This window comes from Alligator mississippiensis, chromosome 2 (genome assembly GCF_030867095.1).
Source record: "Alligator mississippiensis isolate rAllMis1 chromosome 2, rAllMis1, whole genome shotgun sequence".
NCBI lineage: Eukaryota > Metazoa > Chordata > Crocodylia > Alligatoridae > Alligator > Alligator mississippiensis.
In genome coordinates, this window is record NC_081825.1 from 78,230,700 (window position 1) to 78,249,557 (window position 18,858).

At 46.7% G+C, this 18,858-nt stretch overlaps 1 protein-coding gene across 2 annotated transcripts in view; it reads left to right on the top strand.

Moving 5' to 3' along the window:
- Positions 1–18,858, top strand: part of LOC109281622 (uncharacterized) — a 305,799-nt gene that overhangs the window by 33,303 nt on the left and 253,638 nt on the right. The window lies entirely within an intron of this gene.

Sequence of the window (18,858 nt, forward strand, 5' to 3'; positions counted from 1 at the left end):
TCTTTGACCCAGTACTCTGATTCTGCTTTTGTTTTCAAGCCTTCTTTATCTAAGACTGTCTCCTCCTTATCATTGCAGATGGGCATTCGTCACATAACATTCACTTTTGCTTGGGCTTTGCATAGTAGTTTCTAGGTCACACCTTACATTGTGAGCCAGATGAATGGCAGGGGGCAAGTTGGTGGGCCAGATCCCCTGGGTAGGGTCAGGTTGTGGGCCAGATTCAGTGTGGGATTGGTGCATGGGGCAGTCTGTGGGTGCAATGTGATGTGCTGGTGTGCTGGATCTGGCCACAGGTACAACTGCACACAAAATCCTTTCTTTTATCTTTCTTTTACCTTCCTTTTACCTGGTACATGGGGCTGTGACAATTAATGCTGGTACCACATCACCAAATATCTGGCCCTGTGGTTTTCATGGCAACATTTGGTCTGCAAGCTGGAGGTTGTCCATCACTGGTCTTCAAGGGTGACTGATGCCTTCTGAGTCTGGTGGAGGCACAATTTGTGGGTGGCCTGGGGGTGGGCCTGGGGGCAGGCCAAAAGCCCCATATCCACTCCTATACTTCTGTGCCATGGCTTAGTGTCCCCCTCCCCCAAACATGCTGCCAGCCTGCATGGCAAAAAAAATGCAGTGCCGAGTCGGGGGCCAATCTCGGGGGGTGGGGGGCACATGTCCGCCTGTGCCTCCCCTACCAGTCGCCTGTGCTGAACTTGGAAGTTTAGATAGGTTACTTATACCACAAATCCTTTGCCTAGAAAATCAGTTTTCTTTGCCTAGAAAATCAGTTTTCTTAGATCAACATTGAACTATTCATAGATCTATCTTTGATGTATTTACCATTTTCCATTTATCTCTAAGGATGTAGACAGAAGTGCAGCTCACAGCTGTAACTCAGAATGATTTCTGCAAAGTCTTCTGAGTTACAACATTACCCCAGACCAAACAGAAGTTCACTGTTGGTTCAAGGGGGAGGGAAATCTAGCTGTGATTGGGAGCCTGCAGCCAGGTTCCTATAGCAGTGACCAGGGCTCTCTGCCAGTGCTCACTGTTTTCAGAATGGGATGGGGGAAAGGCAGTAGAGGGATCTCATTCTTGGGGCTCCCCCACTGGTGCTGAAAGGTGTGTGTGTGTGTGGGGAGGGGCAATACACCTGCCTCACCCTCTAGGGCGGTTGAAAAAAACCCAGACTGAACTCCCTCTGCTCCCTTTCCCCCCTCTCATTCTAAAAACAGCAACAGGCTGGGTGCTCCATAGACACATGTTACAAGAGGTATTACATTTTGAAATGTCTTTATTTGATGCGTCATACAATAAAGGGTCAGATTTTCACTCCATTGACCATTTTTGAAGCTGTCTGCAGCTGTGCATTTGTGTTTGGTCATAGCTATAAACTACTCTCTGGCACCAGATTGCATGAAAATTGTCACTTCTGTCTAAACCCTAAGTCTTCAATTTTTCTTTCCTGTTAAATTTGTTCTAAACCTTGCTCACTACTCATTTCAGACTAGCAAGCCTATAATTTCCACAACTGAATAATTTCCTTCCTTTCCCTTTAAATTCCATATGCCTTGTTTTCCAGTTAAATGGTACCATCCCTGACTTGATGGATTTATGGGATGGCATATTTCATATTAGACAATCTTTGGTTATGAAGCAGACATAACTAGCAATAGAAGCCAGAGGCAAGGACTTACCTCCCTTTTTATCCCAGGGAGTGTGAAAACCTCTAGACTACAGAGTTGTGTGCTTTTTCTTGCTCTCCTTCCAGATTAAAAAATCTAGCACTCTTAGGAGCGCCAATCAGATGGGTCCCTAGTGAGCCTATGAAGTGTTTTTCAAACTGTGTTCTATGGAACCCTAGGGATCTATGGCAGGGCATCAGGGGTTTTGCAAAGAGATTGGGGGTAATGGCAGAATGAGCTAGGAGGTGGTGCGCTGCCATTGCTAGGACCAGGTTGCCTGGTTCCACATCAGTCTTTAAGATAAGAGTTGGGGTTGCATGGCAGAAGAAATGATATGAAAGGGTTCCATGGCTTTAAGGAGTTTGAAAACCACTGCTCCAGTGGTTTATATTAAGAAGTGAGATTTTGATTTTGGCTGGAATTTCTTGGCAATGCAAATAATGATAGTTATAAATAATTGAATACAGATGCTCTGGAACTGGAGGTCATGAAATGTAGAGGTACAGGGACACATTTTCCTGGTGCAGTTAACACGTTTTGATTCTGGACTAGGGTAGAGTAAAGTGACAATAAATCACTTCATAATTCCTTCTTCGTGTGGCTACTGCATGCTTATCCAGTCCTCAGTGGACTAGTGTATTTTATACTGCTACTTATGTGCCTCAGAGGCCAGACAGGAATGGCTCAGACATGTCTTTTTTTTTTCCTCCCAACTATTGTAGCAAATATTAAAAATGTGATTTAGAATTGCATACACTTCAGTAAAATGTACCAAAATGGTCGTTTCTTACTTCTTCATGCAGTAATGCAGTAGGGGAAGATCACCTGGTCATTAGGCTCATTTGAAGCAGCTAGTATTTGCTTTGGATTTGGGTTTGGCCAATTTGGGGGATAGTGATTCGATTCAGTGATTCAAATCACTGTCCTGTATTGATTCAGCTGAATCAGATTCACAGATTCAGCTGCTTCTGAATCTCTGAATCACACAGGCCCCATCACCTGCCTGCTCTCCCCGCCCTGGCAATGGCTGCCTTGCCTGCCCCAGCTCCCGGCACTTTGACCCCCCTCAACTCAGCAAATGCTGCCAGGTGGGGGGGGGCAATCCCTGTTGCCCCCCACTGCCCCACGCTGCATGGGGGGCTCTGCATGAGTCCTCCAGATGCCCCCCCCACTCCCTATCTCCCCCATGGCTGCCCTACCCGCCCCAACCATTTCAGGAAAATAAAAAAACCCAAACCCCAGGCTCACCAGTTCCTGCCTGGTGGGGGTGATCCCCACTGCCCCCCACTGCCCTGTGCCATGTTGGGGGCTCTTCCAAGAGCCCCTGAAGCCCCAAGGCCACTGCAGGAGCTGATGAGTCCCGGGGTGTTTTTATTGTTGTTTTTTTCCTTAAAGGGCTGGAGCTGCGGTGGGCAGGGCAGCCATGGAGGGGCTGGGACATTGGGGGTGGGGGTCAGGGGGCTTGTGTAGAGCCCCCCCATGCAGCACGGGGCAGTGGGGATTGCCCCCCCCCACACCTGGCAGCACCTGGTGAGTAGGGGCTTTTTTTAAAAGCACCGGGAGCTGAGTCAGGCGGGGCAGCCATTGAAGGGAGGGAGTTGGGGAGCGGGAGTGGGTCGGGGGGCTGGGGGAGCAGGCAGGGGATGGGGCCTGGCAGGGGTCCCCCCATGGTGCTCTCCCCCCTCCCCCCTCCTCCAGCCCTTTGAGAGGCTGACTGTTCTGCATTTTTTACCAACTTTTATTCTTTTTACCAAAGGATAATAGTTATACTTAACATTAGTTATAAGGGGAAATGGGAGCTACAAATGTAAAACATTCTCATAACAGATTTTGTAATGCTATCAGGTAATGCTTTTCTTTGGGTGTTGTGCTGTAGATCCTATGTCAAGAATGGTGACAAAAAATAATTTGATTAATGGCACTTTTACTTTCCCTACAACTCAGAAAGATGCAAATAGAATGAAGTTCACTTTCTCTACTGATAACTTTCTGACTTCATCCTGTTTCGGGCAAGAGATAATGGTGTTCTGAGCACCGAAAATAATTTCAGCACAGTTCTGAGTGGCCCGATCCATTCTTTGGTTGAGTCCCCATCACCTTGTGTGAAGCTCCCAGGCTGCCAGGCACATTCTGCTGCTGGCTGCTACTGGTGCCAAGCTCAGAGAAGCCTGATCCTTCCTTGTATGGAGCACCCAGGCCACCCCTGATTGGCCGCCAGGCATGGGTGACCCTCCCCAGTGTCTAGCCTTACACTTCCAGGAGATCCCCAGAGCGGGTCCCCATTACATCCAGTAGCCCAGCCAGTGGTGGAGGGGAGAGGGGAGGGGGGTGCTGCTTGCTCTGGGGCTCTCCTGGAAACCTAAAGCTGGGTTCAAGAGAGGTTCTACAGTGAAAACAGGGGGTTAGGTATGTGTTCACCCATGCCCAGCAGCCAGTCAGTGGTGGCCTGTGTGCTTAGCTGTGCTTAGCATTCTCTGGTAGCCTGGGGAGCCCAAGGGGCCTGCTGGGAAGTGTGTAGGAGCACTCACAGCCTACTGGCCTTGGCTAGAGCAGGCAGGCTGCATGACTTTCCCCATCAAAGGGTGCATATGTTCTGTTTGCACCCAATCTAACCTACGCTGCTTACAGAAACCTGCATAGGGTTGAGTGATCCTGCCTTGGACTTTTTGCATGTCTGTACCTAGCCATTGTCTAGCAATGAAATGAACAAGGCACAAGACTTGATTTGGGAAGAGTGGAATCAAAAAGAGATGGTATCCCATCTTTTTCTTTTGGAAAGGGGCAAAAGAATGAAGCCACTAAGAGAAAAAATGCAATTGGAGGAGAACAGAAGGGAATAAAAAACAAGTAAAGGGAATGAAATCATGCAGGACAATATTTTATCCACCATAGTGTGAACAGGTTATGTGTAAAATAAGAAGTACATATGGTGAAGAGAAAATAATAATAAAAACAAGACATGGAGAAAGCTACTGAAATTATTTTATTAGTTCCCTGCTGTACTTGCTTTCACCATAGCTTGAGAAATGCAGCATCAGCTTATGCATACTGAAAATGGAGTGGTGATTGCTTTTCCTACTGAATCATATACTAGCTGGGTAGGAGGTGCCCACGCTCAAATAAATGACAGACTTCTTTGGTCAGTATGCAAAAGATACTATAGACTAATATACTCACGTAGGAATTGAAAGTCCTAAGGAAAAAATGAAGTGTAGAAAGTCAGTGAGAGAAGTGTCCATGGAATAAAGCTATCCCTTCCTTTTTTACTTGCATTGTATATGTATATGCACGTTAACACCAGGAACAGAAAGAAAGGGACAGGCATACACACACAGAGAACTAGAAGAATTGATTTTTCTCTTCAGCTCTTGAAAAATAAAAACCATGCATTTCCTTCAGCATCTGAATTAACTAGAGGTATTGCATTATACATGGAGATTAGACCAGCACAGAATTTAGCAGAAATGGAGAAAGAAGCAATGGAATTTTAAGTAGTGCTGTGATATTGCACCCTCTGTGGTTGCTGTGAAGATATGCTATCTATAATGAATAATGCATATCATATGCTTTCTTTCATTGAATAATAGGCTTCCTAATGAAAAGTTTGAAGGAGGTTACAATTTACCTGACTGAAGTGACACCCACCCTTCAAATTGCTGGCTGGATCATTATCAAGCTAAATCGTATTGGTGCTGGCAGAAATACAAAACAGTTTATACTTCATTCTCTTAGTTTCTGGTCATACTACTTCTTGTCAGACTTTGAATACTGTATTATAATACATAAAAATTTCCATATTACAAATATCTATTTTGCATTCCAGTAGATGAATAAAAAATATCTGTTTTTCCTCCTGTCAATATTGAACTGTAAAGATGAAAGACAAGTTGTCATAATAATAGAACACTAAAAGAGAGTTGCAATACCATAAACATGCAAGGAAGTTAGTGCAGACAGGGAATATTGACTTCTTTTGGCTTTTTTCTTTATTAACTTGCTAAGCAAGGAAGACTTTACTCCAATATTTGTGTAGCTGCATATTACATTTGACAAGGATGTTATGCATTCTAGGCAAAACTACAGGGTGTCAGCAAAATAAAATTAAGAAGAATCAATCTTCTCTGTGGAACTTTAAAGGGAAAATTTACATTCAATTGTAAAAGGTCCAAGGCTCTTCAGTAGCTTACTTGCATGCACACATCCTACTGGCAGTAGAAAAAGGAATGCAATCATTAATGTTAATCATTCCATAGCAGTGCTGCTGAACATATGGAATTGATACTGACTGCGCCTAGTAGGCTAGAAGACAGTTAGCTTACATAAAAGTTAGAACGAGTATCAAAAGTTTCAGAATGGGTTCGAACAAACAGAAATGAATATCTTTAGTGAGTATGTGTTTTACCTGTGGATATATCCTTGCTAGCCAATTCATTATCATAGAATCATAGAAAATGAGGGTTGGAAGGGACCTGAGGAGGTCACCTAATCCAAACCTCTGCAGGGATTTGGATCAAAGCAGGACTATTCCCAACTAGATCATCCCAGCCAATGCTTTGTCTACCCACATCTTAAAACCCTCCAAGGATGGCGATTCCACAACCTCTCTGGGTAACATTTTCCAGTGCTTTACTACCCGTTTCATGATAATTTTTTTCTGAATATCTAACCTAAACTTCCCTCGCTGCAACTTGAGACCATTGCTCCTTGTTCTGTCATCTGTCACCATTGCGAACAGGCTAGCTCCATCCTCTTTGTAACCACCTTCAGGTAGTTGAAAGCTGCTATTAAAGTCCTTTCTTTTCCAGATTAAACAAGCACAGTTCCCTCAGCCTCTCCTTATAAATCATGGTCCCCAGCCCACTGACCATTTTCGTTGCTCTCTGCTGGAATCTCTCCAATCTGTCCATATCCTGTCTGTAGTGGGAGGCCTAAAACTGGATGCGGCCTGACTAATGCTAAATAGACATATATGCAAGTAAGCTTATATGACAGCAGATCAAGGAAATAATCACTTCCCTCCAACTGCTAGCAATGCTCCTACTAATGAAGCCCAGTATGTCATTAGCCTTCTTCTCAGAAAGGGCACACTGTTGGCTTATCTTTAGCTTATTATCCACTCTAACCCCCAGGTCCTTTTCTGCAGAGATGCTGCTTAGCCAGTCAGTCCCCAGCCTGTACCAGTGCATGGGATTGTTCTGTCCTAAGTGCAGAACTTTGCTCTTGTCCTTACTGAACTGCATCCTCCAATTCATCTAAGTCACTCTGAATCCTAGTCCTACTCTCCAGCATATCTACTATGCTCCCCAGCTTTGTGTCATCTGCAAACTTGATGAGGGTACACTACATCCATTCTTCCAGGTCACTTATAAAGTTATTGAACAAAACTGGCCAGCCAGTTTTCTGTCCACCATAGAGTCCATTCATCCACCCCATACTTCCTCAGCTTGGTTGCAAGAATGTAGTGGGAGACCACATCAAAAGCCTGACTGAAGTCAAAGTGTATCATATTCACTGTTCTCCCCACATCTCAGCAGAGATGGTTGGTCAGGCATGATTTTCCCTTGGTGAATCCATGCTGACTGTTCCTAATCACCTTCTTCAACTTCAAGTGCTTAGAAATGGATTCCTTGAGGACCTGCTCCATGATTTTTCCAGGAACTGAGGTGAGGTTGTTCCTCTTTTTTCCATTTTTTAAATATGGGCACTATATTTGCCCTTTTCCAACCATCTGGGACCTCTCCTGATGGCCATGAGTTTTCAAAAAATAATGGCCAGTGGTTCTGCAATCAGCCAACTCCCTCAGCACTTGGGTGGATCGCCTCAGGCCCTATAGATTTCTACATGTCCAGCTTTTCTAAATAGTACCAAACCTGTTCTTTTGCCACATTTGGTTTCTCAATTCTTTCCCAAACCACTACCAGGTACAGTAGATGGGGCACTGACCTTGCCTATGAAGACTGAGTTAAAAAAAGAATCAAATACCTCAGACTTTTGCATATAATCTGTCACTAGGCTGTCTCCTTCATTCAGTGCAAGGGACCCACATTTTCTCTGACCTTCCTTTTATTGCTAACATACTTGTAGAGACCCTTTTTGTTGACCTTCATGTCCCTTGCTACCTGTAACTCCAATTGTACTTTGGCTTTCCTGATCTCATCCCTGCATGCCTGAACCATACTCCTTATACTCCTCCCTAGTCATTTGTCCAAGTTTCCACTTCTTGTGAGCTTCCTTTTCGTATTTTAGTTCACTGAATAGTTCCCTGCTAATGCAAGATGGTCTTCTGTCATACCCGCTAGTCTTTCTGCACATCAGTATGTTTTATTCCTGTGACCTCAGTAATTTTTTTTAAATACAGTCATCTCTCCTTGAACTTTTTCCCCTTCTGATTGGTCTCCCAGGGTAGCCTGCCTATCAGTTCCTGTAGTGAATGAAAATCTGTAATTCAGGGTCTGAAATCCAGGGTTGCTGTTTTTCCTTCCTTTCCTCAGGATCCTGAATTCAATCATCTCATGGTAGCTGCTGCCCAAGTTGCCATCCGCTTCTATATTCCCCACGTTTTGTTCCCTGTTTGTGAGCAGCAGGTCAAGAAGAGCACAGTCCCTAGTTGGCCCCTCCAGCACTTGCACCAGGAAATTGTCCCCATCACTCTCCAGAAACTTCCTGGATTTCCTGTGCTCTGCTGTATTGCCCTCCCAGCAGATGTCAGGGTGATTCAAGTCCCCCATGAGAACCAGGGCCTGTGATGGGGAAACTTACACTAGCTGCTTGAAGAAAGTCTCATCCACGTCATCCTTTTGGTCTGGTGGTCTATAGCAGACACCCAGCATGCCACCATGACATTACCCATATTGCTCTCCCCTCTGACCCTAACCCAGAGATTTTCAACAGGTTTTTCTCCAGTTTCATACTGGAGCTCTGAGAAATCATACAACTCTTTTACCCAAAGTACAACTCTTCTTCCCCTTGTCCCCTACCTGTCCTTCCTGAGCAGTTGATACCCATCCATGACAGTGCTCCAGTCATGCAAGCTATCCCACCAAGTATCTGTTATTCCAATCATGTCATAGTTCTGTGACTGTGTGAAGACTTCCAGTTCTTCCTGCTTGTTTTCCAGGCTTTGTGAATTCATGTACAGACACCTGAGGTAACTAGCTGATTGGCATACTTTCTCAGGAAGAATGAGAGCCCCTCCTTTTGCCTCCTCCTGCTTGTGCTTCCCCTAGGTCACCCACTTCTCCACTTACATCAGGGCTTTAGTCTCCATCCCCTAGCAAACCTAGTTTATAGCCTTCCTTGTTAGGTTAGTGACCCTGTCTGAGAAGATGCTTTTCCCTCTCTTTGTCAGGGAGATTCTATCTCTTGCTAGCAATCCTTCTTCTTGAACAACATCCCATGGTTCAAAAGCTCTGCTGGTGACACTATCTGCACAGCCATGCATTGATCTTCAGAATGCACCCACTCCTGCCTGAGTCCTTCCACTTGACTAGAAGGATCAAGGATAACATCACCTGAGCCCTTGTCCCCTTCACCCTTGCACCCAGAGACCTGTAATCACTTTTGATCTGCTCAGGGTCACCTAGCAGTATCTTTGGTGCTCACATAGATGAGCAGCATGGGGTAGTAGACAGAGGGCCAGATGAAGTCTTGGTAATCCCTTCATGATATCTCAGATCCAGACTCTGGGCAAGCAGAAGAGCTGATGAGACAAGAGGCTAGGCCAGGAGATGGATGCCTTTGTTCCCTGTGGAAGGGAGTCTCCAACCGCAACCACCCATCATTTTCTCTTGGTGACAGTGGTCTTCAATAGGGCTGTGCAAAACTTCACTGGGTGTTTTGTTTTGAAGCTGTTTTGATGCATTTTGAGCTTGAAACAGCAAAAATGAAACAAAACAAAAGGCTTTGAAACAGCTTCAAAATGAAACAAGGGCACTCAAAATGTTTGGAAGTTTCAAAATGTTTTGATTTTTGAAGCCGGGCCAGATGACAGGAGGCTGCCTCTTCTGCCTGGGACTGGTGGCAGCATCAATCTTCCCTGGCACTGGGTGTGGGCTGTGCTCAGTACCAGTCCCAGGTGGTAGCGGCAGCCTCCTGTCATTCAGCACACAGATCTGGGGTCCCACACCCCTGGGAGGAGTCCAGCACAGCCCTGCATGCCTCACAGGGGTGCAGGTCCCTGGATCTGTGTGCCAGATGATAGGAGGCTGCCTCTGCCACCTGGGACCAGTGGCAGCATCAATCTTTCCTGGTGGTGGGCACAGGCTGTGCCCAGCACCGGTCCAAGGTGGCAGCCTCCTCTCATCTGGCACATAGATCCATGGTCTTGCACCCCCAGGAGGAGTCTGGCACAGCCCCAAAGCCCTCCCAGGTGTGCGGGCCCCCAGATCTGCATGCCAGATGAGAGGAGGCTGCCACTGCCAGCAAGCGTCAGGAGTTTTGCTTTAAACAGTTTGAGGTGCAGTTTCCCAGAAACCTCTGCACATATCTCTTTGAAGCTTGGCAGACTTCATGCCCACAGAAGGGGTTACCATCCCTACAATTTTCATCTGAATCAGGCAAGAAATGACAAAGTATTAGACATTTTCATGATTCCCCATTATAGCCTATGGGTGAAAAGTTGAAACAGTGAAACAGTTTAGATAAAACAAAACAGAACAGTGCTTTGAAATGAATTCAAAAGATGAAACAAAGCACTGTCCCTTCAAAATGGTGAAATAGAAGTCAAAACAAAATGGTGCTATTTTGCACAGCCCTAGTCTTCAAACTTCTCACCTTGGGGATGCCTGACCTGGCCTCTTCCTCCATTATAATTCTAATGAATGTCAAGGGGCCCTACTACTAACCAACTTATTTAAGCTACTTTACTGTAGCTCTGCTCAGCCCCACCCCCTGCCAGACCCCCAACCCCCCCAATCACTTCTCTGCCCAGTCCCTCCTCCCGCCAGCCTCCCGAACCCCCTGATCACTTCTCTGCCCAGTCCCTCCCCCCATCAGCCCCCTGACACCCCAAATCACTTCCCTACCTGGCCCCTTCCCCTGCCAGCCCCCCAGATTCACCCATCACTTCCCTGCCCAGCCCCTCCCCCTGCGAGTTCCCCAGATTCCCCAATCACTTCCCTGTGCAGCCCCTCCCCCTGCCAGCCCCTCAGATTCCCCCCATCACTTCCCTGCCCAGCCCCTCTCCCCGCCAGCCACTCTGCCCTTCCCAAACCCTGCCTTGCCCAGCCACACCCCCTCCAGGCCACCAAGCTCCCCCCGATCCCTGCCTCCCCATCCCAGTATCCCCATAGTTTAACCCCCTCCCCTGGAATTTATCAGCAATCTGGCTGCTGTCTGGCTCAGTGGGGCCCCACCTCCACAGTGCAGGGCACTGTGCAGGGCACAGCCCCAACAGCCCTAGCCTGGGCCTTCCTGCCCCCCACTGCCCTGTGGTGCCTGATGGGGTTCTGCCAGGAGGCCCCAGAGCACCCCCACCTACTTCTAGGGTAAGTAGAGGACTTACTTCTAGGGTAAGTAGAGGAGCTTTTTTTCCCCATTTTTTCTTTTTGTTTCTTTAAAGTGATGGTTCCTGGGGTTGTGGGGGCAGCCATGGGGGTCTGGGGTTGCAAGTGGGGGGTGGGGCTGGTTGGGGAAGCCATCAGGGGGTCTGGGGGAGGAGGAGGTGGGATTGGGTGGAGCAGCCATCGGGGGCTGCAGCACTTGGCAGAAGATAGGGCCAAGTGGGGCAGCAATTGGAGGCGGGGGTGGGGCATGTGGGCCTTGCAGAGGGGGTGGTAATCTCTATGGGGGCCATTTGGCCCCTGTTGGGGGGGCCATAGCCCCTGTGTGGGGACCATAACCTCTGTTGGGGGACCAAAGCCCTTGTGTGGGCGCCAAACTCCCTGTTGGGGGGGCTGTGACCCCTTTTGGGGGGCCATAGCCCCTGTGTGGGGACCGAAATCCCGGTTGGGGTGTCATAGCCCCTGTTGGGGGGCTGTAGTCCCTGTTGGGGGCTGTAACCCCTGTCTTGGGGCCGTAGCCCTTGGGTGGGGGCCAAATCCTTTGTTGGGGGGGCATAACCCCTGTTTGGGGGCCATAGCTCCTGTGGGAGGTCAGCAAAATATATATTCATGAATTCATGAAACATGTATTTAGAGTTCACTTTATTATTATGATAAGAGACTTGCTTTAACACTGTAGATGTATCAATAAAACATTGTCCAACTTATTGCTGTCTGTGTCTCACTCTCTCTCTCTTTCTTTACAGTTGTCTTTTGTTTTACTTGTGGAGGAACATGGATTTTGGGGTATTTTACACAGTGACTTTTGGATTTTTTTTATCAGGGATTTTTCAGTTTTCCAATAGGGAACACCAGAATTCCTGCTAGGACCCTGCCTGCTCAGAGCTGGCACCTTTGACCCAGCTGGTTGTGGCTGACCTCCTGGCCAAATGGGGTCAGGAGGACATGCTTTGACAGTTCAAAGCAGGCCACCACACCGGGAACATCTTCCAGGTGATACCTGCCCAGATGGCTGGGCAGGGGGCAAACATGGCAGTAGTGCCACGCAGAGGCCAACTCTGCAGCCACAGACCACTGGCAGCTGGTCCAGAGGTGCAGATGCCTCTACTGGCTCTTCAGTCCCCATCCGAGTCTGGCAGGTGCACAGGAGGTCACAGCCAGGCAGCAACCCCCACTGCCAGACTGCTGCAGTGAGTAGAGGGTGCAGGGAACTCTCAAGGCTGCTTCAGGTGCTGGCCTCGGGCTCTAGCTCCCCCTGGCTGCAGATCTGGGGGGAGCCGGGCAGGGTTATGTTGCCCCAAGTGGTGCAATTTGCTCCACAACAAAGTGAATGTCTGAGCTCATGTGCTGAGGCAAAAAGCTCTGGTTCAAATTTGCACTGCTTCTATTTGAGCTGCTGCAAGCGCGCATGCTTGCATGTGTGGATGCACCCTATGATTTCTCTTTAGTCAAACTCTAAATGCTTGATATCAGGACAAGAGCCACTGTGGAGATCAGAGTATTCCACATCTCTTCCTTAGGGGTTTCTTACACTTTTCTCCAAAGCATTCACTGTAGACACAGGACACTGAACAAGATAGACCTCTCTATGATGCAAATTCCTGTAAACTTATTTTCCTTAATTACCTCTACATATTTGCATATCGTATGCCCCTGAATAAGACATGCATCTTGTTTTAGGAAGGCAAAATAAAGAAGAAAATATTTTTCCAGAGTATATGTGCTCACCTAGGACTGACCATATGGGCGAGGGACAGTCATTACACATAAACTGGTTTAAGTGATCAGAAATTGGTTTAAACTTGTAACAGAATAGATGTTCAGTGCACATAAACCAGTTTGAAAATGGCTGAAACCAGTTTGAGATAAACCTGTTTGAATGTAATATCAGACTTAACTGATTTGACTCAAACCTGTTTATGTAACATCTGTCCCATACCCCTTGCTGGCTTAAGCTAAATCAGAGTCCCCCAGCATCCTGGCATGCTCATTGGGCTGGGTGGGGCTCTCTGCTCCACAGCAGGTCTGGCCCCTCCCCTCTGCTCCCTGGCTGTAGCTCCAGAGACTTGCAGGCTGCTCCCCCCACCCCACTCCCTGCTAAGCAGGAATTCCCCCCTCCCCTCTACATTGCTAAGTAGGTGCCTGTGTATTAGCTAGCAGACCACATGCTGGCTACAGTTCGTGCTGAATCCACAGGTAGACTTACCCGGCAGAATCAACAGGTAGCTGGTAATGTCCTTCTGTTGTTTTTTTAATGGGGTGATAAACATTGAGTTAGGGGTGATAAACATTGTTACCAATTCCCTGCTGAGCTAATCAGAGCATCCTGCCAAGGCCTTCCCACGCCACACCTTTCCCCGCCCCCAGCTCAGTGCTGTGGAAGGAAGGGAGAGCTGCTCTAGCACCCCACTAGCTTCTAGTCTGAGCCACTGCAGGCATATGCTTGCATTCCTGGGATGTCTGTCTGGTTACAAAACTGATTTAGCCTAGCCAGGTTACACTAACCTGCAAAAATTGAATCAATTCAGGCTTAGGCTTTTTGAATGTCTGTCTCTAGCCATGAAGCTGGGGTGGAGTCCTACTTTCAGTTTCACTCTGACTCCCTCTGCTGCCCAGCCAACAGTTACTATACTCACTGCATCCATTGTAAGGGTCTTAGACCTGTAGCTATCGCAGGAGGAGCAGGGGGAGGGGAAGTGACATTCACAATGGAACTCCGCCCCTCTTCCATGTGATCAGAGGGTTCAGTCATGGGTAAGTCAGGACAGAGCACACCCCACTGTGGCCATTACAGTATTCTCTTGCCCCCATTCTGCTGCAGAAATCAGTTTCCTTGCTTAAGACTTGTGTTCCAACTTTTGAGTAGAAGTGTAGGAAATAGGTAATATAAAGTTAATTTTTAGGAGAAAGATGTGTATGGTATGTGAATAAGTACAGTACCTATTGAGGCAAAATACCAAATTTCTAATCTTTAGTTGGGAGGGCTGTTCAAATATGGTTAATTCTTTTATTCTTAGGACCTTGTTACACCTTATGCTGAATGCTGCACAAATGTTAATTGGCTTAGTGCTGATTGGCTTAGTGGACCAGTCACATGTTATGGTGGAAAACCTGCTCTGACTGCTTGTCACCTGAACAGCTGTGACCTGCCACCAGAGGCTTGGTGAGCAGGAGCAGGAGCTAAAGGCAGGACCAGCTCTGCTCCTGCTGGGCAGAGGAAGCTGTTCTTAGCACCAGCAGGAGGTACTGCTGTCACTGGGACTGGCTCACTCTGCCTGGAGGGAGCACAGCCAATTCTAGCAGTGGCAGGAGGCATCACTGCTGCTTAGACAGATTTGCTTTGCCCAGATGGAGCAGAGCTGGTTCTTGTGGCAGTGAGAAGCATCATGGTTGCCAGGAGCTCTGGTGCTCACTCTGCCCAACATCCCCAGGGAGCGAGGCTCTGTGCCTGGGCCCACTGTGTTCTGGCATTCCCACTTGCCCAAATTCAAGGTGTGCCACTGCATCCCGGGATGATGAAGGACTCAACCTGGGTAGAAAAGTTGTCTGGAGTGGCCACATTTTACAGGAATAGGAGAAAAATTAGGCAGATTAGAGCTAATCCTGCCATGGAGTGGCGTATTTTTAAAATGAATAACAAGTGCTTTAAACCATTTAAAGGTGTTAACATGTAGCCAATCCATAGATTAAGAGCTCCAGAAGCCACTTAAATTTACCATGTAGCAGCACCCTTACTGTAAGTCATCTGCCCATTGTAATCATCTTTCTATCTCTCTTTTCCCATTTGTAAAATGAGGTAATATGAGGCCTCACATCATAATGTGCTTGAAGAAGTTTAAAAATGTTCAATGAAAAAGGAGAGCCTAGAATTCACATTTTATATTTTTAGCCCAAGGGCTGGTATTTTTGGCTAAAGAATGTTTTAGCAGGTATAGTGGGAAATATGTGAAGGAAAGGACAGAAGAAAGAAACTCTCTAGAATAAAACTCTGTATGTGCTTGAACCTTTTGAATAGCAGATCTGGATATTTCATAGGAGTCTAAAGGTCAGCGTATAATTTTCACACAAGGATATTTTAGGCAATCCAAAACACATTTCCAACAAGATAATGCATGTGCAGTATTCCCTAGTGAGAGTTGTTTTCGTAGTAAACTGTGACTATCAACGTTTGACAATTTTCAGAGTAGAAGCAATAAAAATAACTTATGATCTTGCAAATTTTAAATTAGCATATATAAATATGAATGTTTGTATGTACAACAGCAGATCTAGGATTTTTAAAAGAGGGGTGTTGATGGTGTAGCATATTATTGTGTATAACACAATGCATACTTTTCTGTCTATGCTCCTGTGCTTCATGTAATATTGGGCTGCTTTGAGTCTCAAGAATGCCATGAAGTCTATCGCTGACACCAGCACAGCATATCGGTTTGAAGTTGGTTTGAAACTTTGAGTGGAGGAGAATTGAATGGGAATTCAGCCACAGAATCACAAAACCCTTGTATCTGCCTCTATGTGGGTAAGAGGGGTAATGGCAGAGTGGCTAAGGCATGTTACTATGGATTTGGAGATGTGAATTAGTAATACATTAGTAATACTTAAACTTAAGCCACAAAAAATATATAGTGCAACTATAAGCTGCCAGGTAGCATACTATGGCATGGTAGCCTGTTTAATTTTCAGTGTTGAAACATGAGAACATTTCATCATGAATTTAGATTATTAGAGAGAAAATCAGATATACACAGTGCATTATAAAATCTAAACTCCGCGATGACAATCCAGGGCACAAAACAAAAATGTGTAATAAAGTTTTATTTCATTCTACAGGCTTTTAACAAAAAAAGTAAGTGAAATGGGTTTCTCCTTTACTTTTAGTTCTTTCATTAGGAAAGTACTGATCATTTATGAGACAAGCTGTGCTTCTTTGTCCAATGTCTTACTTTAAAAAAAATGATTTTTGTAAGTGGTAACTAAGTGGATATATTTTTTCTGTATATAAAGTAATATTAGTTCTAAAGATATTTGTGGTTATGAAAAGCACAATTAAAAGCTGCATATAAAAATCCTGATATTAATGAATAACGCAATTTGTTGTGTAAGTCTATGATCTTTCTTCTTTTTCTTTGATCATTCTGGGTATTAAATAATGGATTATTCAAAGATTAATGTACTAAGAGTGATTTGGAAAAATATGACTAATTAGTTGTTTACATGCATTTAATGTATTCATAGTTGAGGCTAATCTTGTGTTTTGGTATTTGACTTTCATGTACAATGTGTTGTTTTAAAGGACACAGGCCACTGCTCAGAGAGCACAACTTGTACTTTCATGAAGTTCTTAAACTTTCATGATTACATGTCTCTGGGTATGTCTACATGTGCCCCTATGGCACCATTGTTACTATGCCATCATTTAGTACTTCCTTTTGGAAGTACTAAATGATGGCGCAGTAAAACCCTATACTACACTGTGCCGGTGGCGCACGGTTATTTTTAACTGCTATATAACCATAGCACAGTATGTGCTATACTGATGGAGCGTGTTGGTATGCTGACATAGCTGCAGCATTATGGTTTGTACTCACTGACACTGCAAAGTTGTGGTACGTTGCTATGACAATGTAGTGTCGCGTGTAGATGCACTCTCTATGCAGTAAAGATTTAGAAACCCATAATGTCCCCTTTCCTCTACCTATTTCACAGCTCTCAGAAGATGCAGAAAGTCCTTTTGGCACAGTACAAGTAGTCAAAATATGAAATATGAATTGTTAACTACCTCAATAGGAGATATATCTGTGAAATATTTACTGTTAGATACCAGGTCCAAAGCACTGTTATTGTCACGTGACAAAAACTCCCAGAAGATTGGAAGGTCCAAAATACGAAGTAATTAGAGGTGCACTGGTACATCAGTCCAATATCGTATCGGTACCAATATAAAGAAAATTGGGTGTATCGGAAATTGGCCTGAAGTGGCTGATAATTTGCCTGATAAATGCCCGTGCATGCACGCAGCTGCAGAACAGCACATAGGCAGTGAGGAGCAGAGCTCAGCAGTGTGCAATTGGTAAGTCTGTTGTGGTGGAAGAGGAGGGAAGGGGCATGGGGGTGCAGATTAATGCTCCCCATAGTGAGGGAGGGAGGGGGCAGGGGTAGGTACTGCCCAGTTGAGGCGGGGCGGGCGTGGGATGGACCTGTCACTCCCACTGCTTCGTGCACCCCTGGAGGGCACTGGGGGGGGGGAGGGGGCATGTGCTGCCAGATCCACGCGGGCCAGGGCAGGTGGGCTGCAGGTGTGGGCTAGAGTCCAGGAGCTCTGGGCTCTTCTCAGTGGAGGCTGGGCTTGGGATGGGTGGTGGTGGCTCTAGGAGGGGGGCTACAGAGGGGGCTGCAGCCACCCCAAATTTCACTGTAGCCCCACTCCCAGTGTGGCTGCAGCCTGCCCGGCACAGCCCTTGTTCTTCCTGGCCTGTGTGGGGTGGCGGGGGTTGAGCTGGGGCTGTGCTGGGCAGGCAGTGGTGGTACTGGGAGTGGGGCTACAGTGAAATTTGAGGTGGCTGCAGCCCCCTTTCTAGCCCCCCTCCCAGTGTCACTGCCCCCTGTCCTGAGCCCAGCTCCCACTGAGAAGAGCCCAGCACAGCCCTGGCTCCAGACTGCAGCTGCAGCCTGCCCACCCCAAACAGATCCAGGGGCACACACCCAACCCCCCATGCTCTCCTGGGGTGCATTCAGTGGCAGGAGCTACCCCCTCCATGAGCTACAGCTCCGTACTGTGCCCCATCCCACTCTGGCTGGGCAGTGTCTGCCCTTACCCCCTCCCTCCCTCACTGCAGACAGCCTTGATCTGCCTCCCCTCACCCCTTCCACCACAGTAGACTTACCAGGTGCATGCTGCTGTATTGGAAATCAGATTGGTATTGACCAATCTGCCTACTTAAATATCAGCTATCAGTATCAGCTTCCAAAATCTCTATCAGTGCAGCCCTGCAGGTAACTGTATGATTTTCAAATATAAGCTGATCTGTGGCTGGCAGGGACTTCACTGGAGCCAGTTTGAGCCTCAGTGTGGACCCAGTTTAAGAGATGATCAGTTAGGAACTACACCAGGGCCAGTTGGAGCCCTGCTGCAGTCCTGGATCTGGCCAATAAACAAATGATTTTTGGCCATTTGAGGATGGTTGGAGACCCTGGTGCAGTGCTAATATAGCCACATGTTCATGTTAAGGTGCAGCAGAAACCAGATACAAAAATATTGTGCATATTTTATGGAATATTTTTGGGCTGGTTTCCCTTTTTGTGATGCCATTAGTTGCCTAAACATTGTGGCCAGGTTACTATTTACAATGCGATTAAGAGACTAATTGGACGCATCGAGATGAGCATGCACGTGCGCTTTGCAGTGCTTCAAAGACTTTTGAGGTGCTGCAAAATGCACGTGGTGCACGTGAAAAGGTTCTCAGCATGGAGCCAAAATTAGATACTTAGATATCCCAGTATCTCAAAATACCCATGCCATAAAAAGCAAGGGGGGGGGGGGGAGCACATATGGCTACAGAGTGCACCACCTGAAACTGGAGCCTCGCTGGCCAGAGCCATGCTCCAGCTGCTGGCCAGACTCTGTGTGCCTGGGCCACCACTGCTCTAGCCCTGGGAGGCCCCCAGGACCCCAG